Source organism: Lolium perenne, chromosome 6, assembly GCF_019359855.2.
Source record: "Lolium perenne isolate Kyuss_39 chromosome 6, Kyuss_2.0, whole genome shotgun sequence".
NCBI classification, from domain to species: Eukaryota; Viridiplantae; Streptophyta; class Magnoliopsida; order Poales; family Poaceae; genus Lolium; species Lolium perenne.
The window spans coordinates 2387024-2400712 of NC_067249.2; the positions used below are offsets into that span (position 1 = coordinate 2387024).

At 46.6% G+C, this 13689-nt stretch overlaps 1 pseudogene; it reads right to left on the reverse strand.

Annotated features, from left to right (window-relative positions):
* Nucleotides 1–1624: 1624 nt before the first annotated feature.
* LOC139832036 (uncharacterized) lies at nt 1625–10987 on the reverse strand (annotated as a pseudogene).
* Between the last annotated feature and the right edge of the window lie 2702 nt (nt 10988–13689).

Here is a 13689-nt window from a genome sequence, read left to right on the forward strand (position 1 = left end):
TTGTGAAATATTGTTCACGTACATGAAGGGCATGTAAAATCTTTTCCGGCTCCCGGTGAACGGCCATCTCGCGAATGAACTCGCAGACGTAGTATCCACATAGGTTATTCCCAGGTTCCTGCTTCAAACACTTTACGAAAAATAGTTCGATCAAACTAATAATCAAGCATGATAATGCATGGTAATGAAACAAAAAACAAAGAGATTCGCGAACAGAGCTATATATAGTAGTACTTATAGGAGAATCTTTAAATGTAAGCTCCGGTTTCCATTCACCCCTAGCAGTCTTGATGAACCGTTTCCAAGCCCTGCCCGGCAAAGGAAAAAATGAGTAAATGATCGAGTTATTAATTAGTTGATATCATGAAATGAGAACAGAAGATGCCGAACAGAAGATACCTCTGGAGCATGGCACGCAGGTTCGCCCATTGCCCATGCTCTTTACATTTCGAGTCCATGACAAGTACTACTCCTTTGTCAAGCTGAATGATTAGGAGAATATAGTGGAAGCTGCACATGCATAACTCGCCGGATTAGTTAGACTTCACATCGAGTAAGCGAAATCGAATGTATGCAAGAGAGTTATAACACTCACTCAAAGTTGTAAGGAAAGAATATTTCCGATTTGTTTTCTTGCTTCTGTAAAAACCTTAGCAAGTTTTCCTCTGTGTCTTGGGGAATTTGTTTACCATAAGTTCATGAACGTTGTTTGGGTCAATGAACCCAATGTCATATAGTCCGCCTCTTCTGCATTCGAGCATCTTCATTCTACACAATATATAGCGTATAAAATAATATAGTGGGGATAATTAATTGTTAGTGCATTGAACGAGCTGAGCTAGAGACTTAATTACATAAATAAATCACTTACAGACAGTAGCAACTCATGAGACTTTTGTCGAGCACGTCTTGATTGAATAACTGAAATAGTTCTTCAAACTCAATGTTTATCTCCTCTTTTCCCCGGAAGTAATGCTCATCTTTAATTCCCACTACGAGGTAGCCCTCCGAGTTATGAGAGGCTTGCATGTATCAGTCATGCAATTTTCGCATTTGAGTTTGTAGAAGCGGGAGCTTGTCGTTACTGACGAGAGGCATACTGTATTTGTATTTGTATACGGGTTCAGCCATGGGGAAGTAGTCATCGTACTCAACGGTTGCTCCAAGATGTCTAGCCGACCATTCGATCAATTCTCTAGTCTCCGGATCATCATAGGAGTGCACGACCAAGGGGGCTATAGATTGGTTTTCCTGCTGTCCGAGCTGGGGAATTGTTCTCCCTGTTAAGGGTGTACTACCATACTTTCTCTCGTAATCCGCTCTAGAGGACTGTCCAAGAGAGCGGTCATAGTCAGTTGCCAACTCAGCTTGCTTTGCTCTCGTCTCGGCAAAGTGCCTCACTGTATTCGGTGGTATAAACAGCTTTGCCTGAGGCTTCTTCGGTGCAAAATGCTCCTTCATCTGGGCCTTTACGCATTCATCGGTTTGCTCATCAGTCATCTCGTACGGTAACAACTCAGGAGCTTTAGTCCTCTTCGGAGCTGATGATCTCTTATTCGGGGCAGTCTTCCTCTTTTGCTGATTCTGCTTAGTGTCCTGACGAGGAGGAGGCGGCGGAGTATGCTCATGCGGAGGAGACTGCTGAGGCGGTGGAGACGGCGGAGGTGGTGGAGACGGTGGAGGCGGCGTAGAATGAGATGGAGGTGGCCTGCTTGGCTTCGACCCTGGAAACACAATGTATTCCTTTCGCCATAGAACGGTGGTTCTAGCGGCTTCTCCCAGTTCAGTCAATTCCCGATCTTCACCTGCAGGATGGTCAAGCATCACCGGCTCATATCCTGGCATCACTTCATCCACCCCCACAATAGCATAGCCATCTGGAACCGGACCGGAATGGTAAGTTGTTGTAGGTGAGACATAGCCGACCGCCGCCTTCATGGACATGTTCACAACTTTTACATGCAGCTCACAAGGATGGCTCTCTGTGATATCATCCACGGGGTAGCGAGGAGCCAACATCACCTGATCATCACCTGCGTCGAGCTGCGTGGAAGCCACGCTGCTTTTTCGGTGCTGAGATTGCTGCGGGTCGATGGCAGGATCTTCATGCTGCCCTTGAGATCGCTGGGCGCTAAGAACTTCATGAATTTCGGCTCTAAGGGCGCTCACAGATTCCTCTAAGGACGATATGCGGTCTGCTTCCCTTGCCTTTCTCTTCTCATGGCTTTTATAAGGAAATCTCTTCCTTTCCTCGGGGAAGCCATACTTCCATGGAACGGAGCCTGTTGTGCCTCGTGTTCATCCGCCATGTTCTTTATTCCCAAGGGCGCATGTCAGCTCGTCGTTCTCTCTATCGGGATGGAACCTCCCCTCCCGCACGTCCTTATGTGCAGCTACAAGCTCTTCAACATGTTTTTTGAGATGTTCTTTTGTATAAATACACTTCCCTATTTTTGGGTCCAACTTTCCCCCAACCCCGTAGAACCACTCCTTCGCCCATTCGGCCCAACCCTCTGTCCCTAAACCGATCCCTTTGTTGATTAGTTCCGCCTCAGATTTCTCCCACTTAGGCCTGTTAGCCTTGTAGCCACCTGGACCCGTAACTTGGTGATATTTCTTCAACGCATCATTTTTTTTATTTGTTTCCGACCTTTTCTTAGCTTCATCTGAATGCTTGAACTTCACGAATTCGGGCCAGTGATCTTTTAACTTCTGATACGCTCCAGTGAAGTCCGGAGTCTTGTTTTGCTTGACAAACTGCCGGTACAATCTTTTCTTGTGGTTCATGAATAGTTTGGCCATCTTCTTTAGAGCAAACTCCTTGACTTTCTCCTCCATCTTTCTGGCTATATCGGGATTCTCCTCTGGAGGTAGGTTGAAATGTGCCATGAGTTGACGCCAAAGGTTGTTTTTGGCTACATCATCGACATAAGTACCTTCTACAACCTCTCCAGCCTTTGGCTTGTGCCAGTCTCGAACGGTGATCGGGATGCAGTCCCTAACAATCACTCCGCATTGAGTTACAAATAATTGTGCCACCTTCTCGGGAGCAATCGGTCGGCCATCGGTAGCGATTCCGACGATGTCGAACCTAGCACCATTGGTCAACTTTTTGGCCGGGCCTCTCTTCGACTTTACAGAAGATTGGCTCGATCCGGAGGGCTAAAAAAGAAAGAACTCATCGTTAATATATATGTATAAATCGGTTAATGCATCTAGTCAGCAGCGGCTTAATTTATATACCTTGGCGGACTTTGAAATAACTAAGGTCCCGGAGCCATTATCTTCTCCCACACCAGAGCCGTCATCTTCTCTTCGCTCATCCTCCACTACCTCACCGGAGTCATTGAAATACGTTGCGGTGACATCGGCATCTTCACCGGCTATGAGGTCCGCCATCAATTTTTCTTGTTCTTCGTCTCTGTGAGCGTCCATAGTTTCTGCAACGACTTGCAAGTTATAGAAACCATCATATAATCACATATATATATATTAATTAAGGATAATGTAGTGCTCAAAACATAGATTGCAGTTACATATATAGCTATTAATTAAGGATAATGTAGTGCTCAAAACAGAGATTGCAGTTACATATATAGCTCGATCGGGTCCATTTTTTATTTAACCCTAATACATCACTACAAACGACTCCCACGCATGAACCTATCAACGTCGACCGGGTGCTGAGCCGCAGGGTGCTGAGCCGCGGGCAGTGGACGACCACATATACGGAACAGCCACAGGATCATAGCTCACGTGAGATCCCTGCATAACCGCCCATCCGCTCCTATACATATTGTCGAACACATGCCAGTAACGGCGAACGTGCTCGTCCTCCTCTCTAATGCGCCGATGTACCACCTTCTCGGGGGCCGGCTCCCTCTGCACCGATCGTGGCCCACGCGACCGCCACCAAAGAAGATCCGGGTCGACGACGGGACCCGGATTCCGCACCAAGGTGCGCGCCCCGGAAGGTAACACCTCCCAGTGCCAGCCCGGCGGAGCCCAGTCTCGAACTTCGGTCATCATCATCTGGTCCAGTACGTTCCCAGAGCCAAGTCCACGACGCGGGTGGGGGCGCGGCATCGTGTAGCTATGAAAATATAACATACTACAAATATAACATACTACGAATATAATATTTACATACTAAAAATATTTACTAACCACTATATTTTACTAACTATTTCTAATTAACATATTATAGAGTTCTAACTAACATTATTTTTACTAACCACTATTTCTAAAAATATTTTACTAACTATTTTTACTAACATATATTATAGTAAATATTTACTAACTATTTCTAATTAACATTACTAACCACTATATTTTACTAACTATTTCTAATTAACATATTATAGAGTTCTAACTAACATTATTTTTACTAACCACTATTTCTAAAAATATTTTACTAACTATTTTTACTAACATATATTATAGTAAATATTTACTAACTATTTCTAATTAACATTACTAACCACTATATTTTACTAACTATTTCTAATTAACATATTATAGAGTTCTAACTAACATTATTTTTACTAACCACTATTATAGTAACAAATATTACTAACCACTATTATAGTACGAATATTACTAACATTACTAACATATATTATAGTAAAAATATTTTACTAACTATTTTTACTAACATAGTAAATATTTACTAACTATTTTTACTAAATATAATTACTAACATTTCTAAAAAAAATCTAACTATTTCAAACAATAGAGTTCTAACTAACAAATTATATATCTAACAAATTAAAAAAGTAAAAAAATAAAAAAAGGCAATGTGGCCGGCCGGTTGGCCGGCCGGAGGAGAGAAGAGGGCGTACCGAAGATGGCGGCCGGGGGCGCGCGCGCGAAGGGAGATGAAGCACCGGCGGCAACGGCGGTGGTCGGCGGCGGTCGGCGGCAACGGGAGGAAGCGGCCGGGGTCGTCGCACGCGCGGAGGGAGAGGAAGAAGCGTCCAGCGGCGCGGCGGCGAAAGGAGGCGGTCGTCGGCGGCGGCGACGGTGGGCGGCGCACGCGAATCGGCGGGCGGCGGCGCGGTGGATTTTTGGCAGCCTGGCGGCGTATGAACTGCTGTCTCCGCGGGATTGATCTCCGTGGAGACGAAGAGGAGAGGTTATAGGGGACGATCCTTTGGTCCCGGTTCGTCACATGATCCGAGACCAAAGGCCCCCCTTTGGTCCCGGATCATGCGATGAACCGGGACCAAAGGCCTTTTTTTGGCTGCCCCTGTTTCCTACGCGCGCAAAACACCCTTTGGTCCCGGTTCGTGCCACGAACCGGGACCAAAGGTCTATTTCTATGTGCCTTTTCAAATTATTTTGTTTCCCGCCTTATTTCAAATCAAAAAATACATATGGTATATCAAAATGTTCAGAAAAAAATTTCTATGTAATAAAAGTATAATTTATTCATTATGAACATTTAATTATTTAAATTCCTTATGAATATGAAATTGAATAACTTATGTATAATTTTGAATGTAACAAAACTATCAACATGAAAAGTGTTTTAATTTAGATAATTAATCTAAAACCATTTTATGTTTTTTTAAATAATTATTCTAACTATTCAAACTACTAACCATTTTGCCATTTTTAATTTAAAATGCATTAATTTATATCTTTTGCATAATTTCTATTACGATGATGATGAGGAGGAGGAAGAAGAGGAAGCCTAAGCTGGTGGCTTCATCATGGCTGATGCCGATGATGATGAGGAGGAGGAAGAAGAGGAAGCCAGAGCTGGTGGTGAGCAGAGGAGGAAGAAGAGGAAGCCATAGCTGGTGGTGAGCAGTGGAGAAAGAAGAGGAAGCCAGAGCTGGTGGTGAGCAGAGGAGGAAGAAGAGGAAGCCAGAGCTGGTGGTGAGCAGAGGAGGAAGAAGAGGAAGCCAGAGCTGGTGGTGAGCACAGGAGGAAGAAGAGGAAGCCAGAGCTGGTGGTGAGCACAGGAGGAAGAAGAGGAAGCCAGAGCTGGTGGTGAGCAAAGGAGGAAGAAGAGGAAGCCAGAGATGCTGGTGAGCAGAGGAGGAAGAAGAGGAAGCTAGAGCTGGTGCTGAGCAGAGGAGGAAGAAGAGGAAGCCAGAGCTGGTGCTGAGCAGAGGAGGAAGAAGAGGAAGCCAGAGCTGGTGGTGAGCAGAGGAGGAGGAAGAGGAAGCCAGAGCTGGTGGTGAGTAGAGGAGGAAGAAGAGGAAGCCAGATCTGGTGCTGAGCAGAGGAGGAAGAAGAGGAAGCCAGAGCTGGTGGTGAGCAGAGGAGGAAGAAGAGGAAGCCAGAGCTGGTGGTGAGCAGAGGAGGAAGAAGAGGAAGCCAGAGCTGGTGGTGAGCAGAGGAGGAGGAAGAGGAAGCCAAAGCTGGTGGTGAGCAGAGGAGGAAGAAGAGGAAGCCAGATCTGGTGCTAAGCAGAGGAGGAAGAAGAGGAAGCCAGAGCTGGTGGTGAGTAGAGGAGGAAGAAGAGGAAGCCAGAGCTGGTGGGTGCAACCAGGACTAAAGGTGGTTTTTTGTGTCATCTAACAAAACTGTCGGTGGGATAAGGACGTGTGGGCAACCATTAGTCCCGGCTGGTGGGTGCAACCGGGACAAAAGGTGGTTTTTTGTGTCATCTAACAAAACTGTCGGTGGGATAAGGACGTGTGACAACCATTAGTCCTGGCTGGTGGGTGCAACCGGGACTAAAGGTGGGTTTTTGTGTCATCTAACAAAACTGTCGGTGGGATAAGGACGTGTGGGTAACCTTCAGTCCCGGTTGGTGTGTGCAACCGGGACTAAAGGTGGTTTTTTTTGTGTCATCTAACAAAACATTCGGTGGGATAAGGACGTGTGGGCAACCATTAGTCCCGGCTGGTGGGTGCAACCGGGACTAAAGGTGGTTTTTTGTGTCATCTAACAAAACTGTCGGTGGGATAATGACGTGTGGGTAACCTTCAGTCCCGGCTAGTGGGTGCAACCGGGACTAAAGGTGGTTTTTTGTGTCATCTAACAAAACTATCGGTGGGATAAGGACGTGTGGGTAACCTTCAGTCCCGGCTGGTGGGTGCAACCGGGACTAAAGCTATCGGCAGGATAAGGACGCGTGGGTGGACACACTGCTCGATGAGATAAGGCATGTAGCGCACGACGCCATGTCAGAGGAACAAGACGAAGGAAAAGTGGCGCCGTGCCTATAAAAGGAGCGTCGATAATCGCCATGTCAAGCAGCTCAACAAGCCAACCTAGAAGGTAGGGAGCTTCGTCCCCATGGCCGGAGGAAAGGGTTGGGAAATCTCCCGTGGCGGAGTTTCTCGAAGATGTCGTTGGTGCACACGCCCTAGGACATCTTCGGAAACTCCGCCTCGGAAAAATTTCCCCGCAAGCCTGTGAAAGCCTCCATCTCCCGTAACATTGTTGGGGAAAGGGTTGGGAAATCTCCCATGGTGGAGCTTCTCGAAGATGTCTTTGGTGCACACGCCCTAGGACATCTTCGGAAGCTCCGCCTCGGAAATTTTTTCCCGCAAGCCCGTGAAAACCTCTATTGAACTAGTAAAAACAAGCCAACCATCTCCGCTGTTAATATCTTACATACAGTTACATTATTACACAAAAACAAATGGGAAATTGATTGCCATATTGAGATACACATGTGTGACATGAACCTTGTTTGTGTATGCCCTTGTTATGATCGCTTCGGCCGTAACCATGGAGCATCTTCATCATTTAACTTGATGCTTGGGTCAATGTTCACTGTGAAGGGCGGAATTCCATCAAACTTATTATAATCTTCTGACATGTCTGTCTTGTCCTCCACTCCCACGATGTTTCTTTTTCCTGAAAGAACTATGTGCCGCTTTGGCTCATCGTATGATGTATACGTTTGCTTATTCTTTCTTTTTCTCGGTTTGGTAGACATGTCCTTCACATAGAAAACCTGGGCCACATCCTTGGCTAGGACGAATGGTTCGTCTCTATACCCAAGATTGTTGAGATCCACTGTTGTCATTCCATACAACTTGTCTACCTGAACCCCGCCTCCTGTTATCTTGACCCATTTGCACCTAAACAAAGGGACCTTAAAAGAAGGTCCATAGTCAAGTTCCCATATCTCCTCTATGTAACCATAGTATGTGTCCTTTTGTCCTTTGTTGTTTGTTGCATCAAAGCGGACATCACTGTTTTGGTTGGTGCTCTTTTTATCTTGGCCGATCATGTAAAATGTATTCCCATTTATCTCGTACCCTTGGAAAGTCAATACAGTCGAAGATGGTGTCTGGGCCAACAAGTACAGCTGATCTCCAACAATGGTGTCATTCATAAGATGTTTTTGCAACCAACCGCCGAAAGTCTCCATGTGTTCACGTATAATCCTGTTGTCCGACTGCCCTAGGTTCTGGGAGCGTACAAAATTCTTGTGTACAATGATATACGGAGCCACCAAGGTGGAACTTTATAGAACTGTGTAGTGTGCTTGAGTGAAAGAATGCCCGTCCATACTTATCATTGCTTTCTTTCCTAGCGTGCCTTTTCCACCAAGTCTCCCCTCGTGCCACGATTCAGGAACACCAATCGGCTTAAGGTCAGAAATAAAGTCAACACAGAACTCAATGACCTCCTCTGTTCCATAGCCCTTGGAGATGATTCCTTCTGGCCTAGCACGGTTATGAACATATTTCTTTAAGACTCCCATGAACCTCTCAAAGGAGAACATATTGTGTAGAAATACAGGACCGAGAATGGAAATCTCATCGACCAGGTGAACGAGGAGATGCGTCATAATATTGAAGAAGGATGGTGGGAACACCAGCTCAAAACTAACAAGACATTGGACCACATCATTCTGCAACCTCTGTAGACTTTCTGGATTGATTACCTTCTGAGAAATTGCATTGAGGAATGCACATAGCTTCACAATGGGCACTCGAACATTTTTCGGTAGAAACCCTCTCAATGCAATCGGAAGCAATTGCGTCATTATCACGTGGCAGTCATGAGACTTCAGGTTCTGGAATTTTTTCTCTGCCATATTTAGTATTCCCTTTATATTGGAGGAGAAGCCAAACGGGACCTTGATACTGCTCAGGCATTCAAAAAAGATTTCCTTCTCTGCTTTTGTAAGAGCGTAGCTGGAGTAATGACATCCTTTATCTGTCTCATGAAGTTTGCTTGGGTCTTTCATATGTTGCTGGTCCTCCCGTGCTTTTGGTGTATATTTTGTCTTCCCGTACACGCCCAGGAAGCCTAGCAGGTTCATAAAAAGATTCTTTGTCATGTGCATCACGTCGATTGAAGAGCGGACCTCTAGGACTTTCCAATAGGGTAGCTCCCAAAATATAGATTTCTTCTTCCACATGGCCGTGTGTCCAGCAGCGTCATTCGGAACAGACTGTCTGCCAGGACCCTTTCCAAAGATTACTTCTAGATCCTTGACCATACCAAATATGTCAGCACCATCACGGTGGGCAGGTTTCTTCCAGTGATCTGGCTCACCTTTGAAATGATTGCCTTTCTTTCTTACCACATGCGTCTTCGGAAGAAAATGACGATGCCCCAGGTACATGACCTTCTTAGATTTATCCAAATATATATTGTCAGTCTCATCTAAACAGTGCGTGCATGCATTGTATGCCTTGTTTGACTCTCCAGAAAGGTTACCAAGAGCATGCCAATCGTTGATGGTTACGAAAAGCAGCGCTCGTAGTTCAAATTCCTCCTATTTGTGCTCGTCCCACACACATACACCTGTTATGGCCCATAGCTGTAGAAGTTCTTCAACTAATGGCTTCAGGTACACATCAATGTCATTGCCGGGTTGCTTCGGGCCTTGGATGAGCACTGACATCATAATGAACTTCCGCTTCATGCACAACCAAGGAGGAAGGTTATAGATACATAGAGTCACAGGCCAGGTGCTATGACTGCAGCTCTGCTCTCCAAAAGGATTCATGCCATCTGTACTTAGACCAAACCTTAAGTTCCTTGCGTCCTCTGCAAAGTACGGGTACTTTCTATCGATTTTTCTCCACTGTGACCCATCAGCAGGGTGTCTCAACATCGCGTCCTTCTTATGGTCTTCTTTGTGCCATCGCAACAACGTGGCGTGCTCTTTATTTCTGAACAAACGTTTCAGCCATGGTATTATAGGAGCATACCACATAACCTTGGCAGGAACCCTCTTCCTGGGGCGCTCGCCCTCAACATCACCCGGGTCATCTCATCTGATCTTATACCGCAATGCAGTGCACAATGGGCATGCATCTAAATTCTCGTACTCACCGTGGTAGAGAATGCAGTCATTAATGCATGCATGTATCTTCTGCACGTCTAATCCTAGAGGGCAGACAACCTTCTTCGCTTCGTACGTACTGGCGGGCAATTCGTTACCCCTTGGAAGCTGCTTCTTAATTATTTTCAGAAACTTTTCAAACCCCGAGTCAGTCATACCGTTCTCTGCCTTCCATTGCAACAATTCCAGTGTGCTACCTAGCTTTTTCTGGCCATCTTCGCAAGTTGGGTACAACAATTTGTTGTGATCCTCTAACATCTGGTCGAAGTTCAACCTTTCCTTTTCAGTTTCACAGTCTCTCCTTGCATCAATAATGGCCCGACCAAGATCATCAGCAGGCTCATCTGATGCCTCTTGATCTTCTGCTTCATTGTCTTCATTGCCTTCTGATGGAAAACGACCCCCCTTTGCAGTATCACCGTATTCAGCGAACATGGGATAGTTGTCATCATCCTCTTCTTCTTCATTGTCTTCCATCATAACCCCTCTTTCTCCGTGCTTGGTCCAACAATTGTAGTGGGGCATGAAATCGGACCGCAACAGGTGGGTGTGAATGGTCCTCGAGGAAGAGTAATTTATGATATTCTGACAGTTAACACATGGACAATATATAAAACCACCCCGTTTGTTTTCCTCAGCCACATCGATAAAAGATTTCAGGCCCGAAGTGAACTCGTGAAGGCGTCGGTCAATGTACATCCATTGCCGATTCATCTGCATGATATAATTAAGCTTATCAAAAACCATTACATAACATCATGATTAGTGAAGCGATGTATATATATACACATGCATTTCATCAATGGAGATGAAAGGATAAGTGTGGCTTGTTTTGTGTGAACTCAAGTGGCAAAAGCTCTTAGGCATTTCATCAAACACCTCTTGTGCATAAGAAGAGAGCAAAGCAACATACACCTCTCTTGTGCTAAGAAGTGGAAAATGGTAAGTGTGGCTCACACTTGGGCAGGCGAAGGCTATATATATAGAGATGGGCCTTTAGTCCCGGTTGGTATTACAAACCGGGACTAAAGGTTAGCCTTTGGTCCCGGTTTGTAATACCGACCGGGACTAAAGGGGATCGAGGCCTGCCACGGCCTGAGGCGCTCTGACATAGGACCTTTAGTCCCGGTTTTTAATACAAACCGGGACCAAAGGCCCCAAACGAACCGGGACTAGAGGGTGGCATCGCCCCGCATCGAACGAACCGGGACCAATGCCCCCCATTGGTCCTGGTTCGTTTTTTACCTGGGACTAAAGCTTCCAGGGGCTTTCGACCAAAGGCCTGTTTTCTACTAGTGCTTGCGTACATTCGGCCCCAACTTAAGCCTACCTATGGCATCTGTTTGTTCACCACGACGACAACGCAGTTCCCCGGTTGATCCGTGACCCAAAGTGAAACGGTGTACCTATGGCTTATGTGTTATCACCAGAATTTGACCAAGTCAGAGGTGGGCCGCGATCAAGATGGACTTGAAGAATATACATAGAAGAAATACGTGAATCGGCCTGTTACGCAAAGTTTGGGCTAGTTTGCCCGTGTATCTGTAATATATTAGGATACATGTCGGTTGGTTAGAGTTTGTCTCGTGCACGGTTGGGATTATTCCCACGTTAGAAAGTCTACGGACTATAAATATGTATCTAGGGTTTATGAAATAAACAACAATCACGTTCACCACAAATCAATCTAGGCGCATCGCCAACTCCCTTGTCTCGAGGGTTTCTTCCGGGTAAGCATCATGCTGCCTAGATCGCATCTTGCGATCTAGGCAGTACAAGTTTATTCGCTGTTCATGCGTTGCTCGTACTGAAGCCTTTTTGATGGCGAGCAACATAGTTATCTTAGATGTGTTAGGGTTAGCATTGTTCTTCGTATCATATGCTGTCGTAGTGCAACCCTTAGACATCTAGCCGCCCTTACACCTATCTTAGGTGTAGGGGCGGCACCCCGCTTGATCGTTATTTAGTAGATCCGATCCGTTATGGTTGCTCCTTGTTCTTCAAGGATTAGTTTAATATCTGCATAGTTAGGCCTTACAAAGGGTTGGAGGATCCAGCGGCGCGTAGGGTGTAGTTTGCTAGCCCTAGACAGGATGTTCCGGGGATCAACCTCGTGTTGGTTTTTAGGCCCTGTCTAGGATCGGCTTACGATCACCGTGCGCGGCCGCGAGGCCCAATCGTGAGTAGGATGATCCGATTATGTGGTGAAAACCCTAAATCGTCGTAGATCGTTTTAGCTTTATCTTGATCAAGCAGGACCACCATATATTCGTACACCTCGTGCGAATCATGGGTGGATCGGCTCTTTGAGCCGATTCACAGGATAACCTGAGAGCCGATCGAGGCTCGTATTTAATGTTTACGTGTATGCCATGCAGGAAACTAAGCGAGGCATCTTCATCACCTTCCTGACCAGGTATAGGTCAGGTGGCACGCCCTTGCACCAGCATCGGACGTGCGTGCCGGAGTCTTTGCGGGCCGTCGCTCGGAGGGACCAGGGCCAGCCGCAGCCCTAAGTTGCTCCCGGCTCTCCTGTGTTGCCCGTCGTTGCTCGCCGGTGGGTTTCTGGCCGCAACACATTCTGGCACGCCCGGTGGGACAATCTTCGACATCAACCACATCGCCATCTACATCTGAGATGGCAGACGGCACCCCAGTCACGTACGAGGATCTGACCGAGGAGCTCAAGAAGAAGTATGACGAGGTCAAAGCGATCCTCGAAGCCGACCTCATCGGCTCTTTTCACAGAACCCGTTCACATGGCATCAGGTTTAAAGGGTTCTCGCCTGAAGGTGCGCTCGACGGAATAGACCTATCCGCCCCGTCAGAAGAACGCACCAGGTCCCTGCGTTAGGAGATTAACTACATGGTGGCTCACTCGCTACACCGCCACTCTGAGAACCGGGTGAACACTTTGGAGCGTGTCGCTCTTCGGGTGATCCAGGAGATCATGAGGCACCAGTACTCTCCGTCAGGACCAGCTCTCGGGACATACCAAGGAGAGATGCCACTCCAGTCCCGTCCACCGCTGCCATTCGCGTTGGCAGCACCAGAAGTGCCGAATTCACCGGCATTCATCGTCTACAAGATCGGTGGTGACCCTAGTGACTACCAGTTCTTGCACGAGGCACCTAAGGAGATCCCTCACGGATACACGTGCACATACGTGCCAGACTGCGGTAACTGGGTGCTCACAAACCAGGCCGCAATAGCAGGGACTTCTGGAAAAGCAGGAGGAACATCAGCGACAGATCTTGAGAAGCAGACGTGGCTAGCTAAATATGCCACTCCGACAAACCTCCAGAGCTCAGCTCCTGCAGTTGGCTCAGAGCTGGAAAAGCAAGCATGGCTGGCTAAGTATGCCACTCCGACGAATCTTCAGAGTTCGACTCCTGCAGCCAGCACCGTGGATCAAA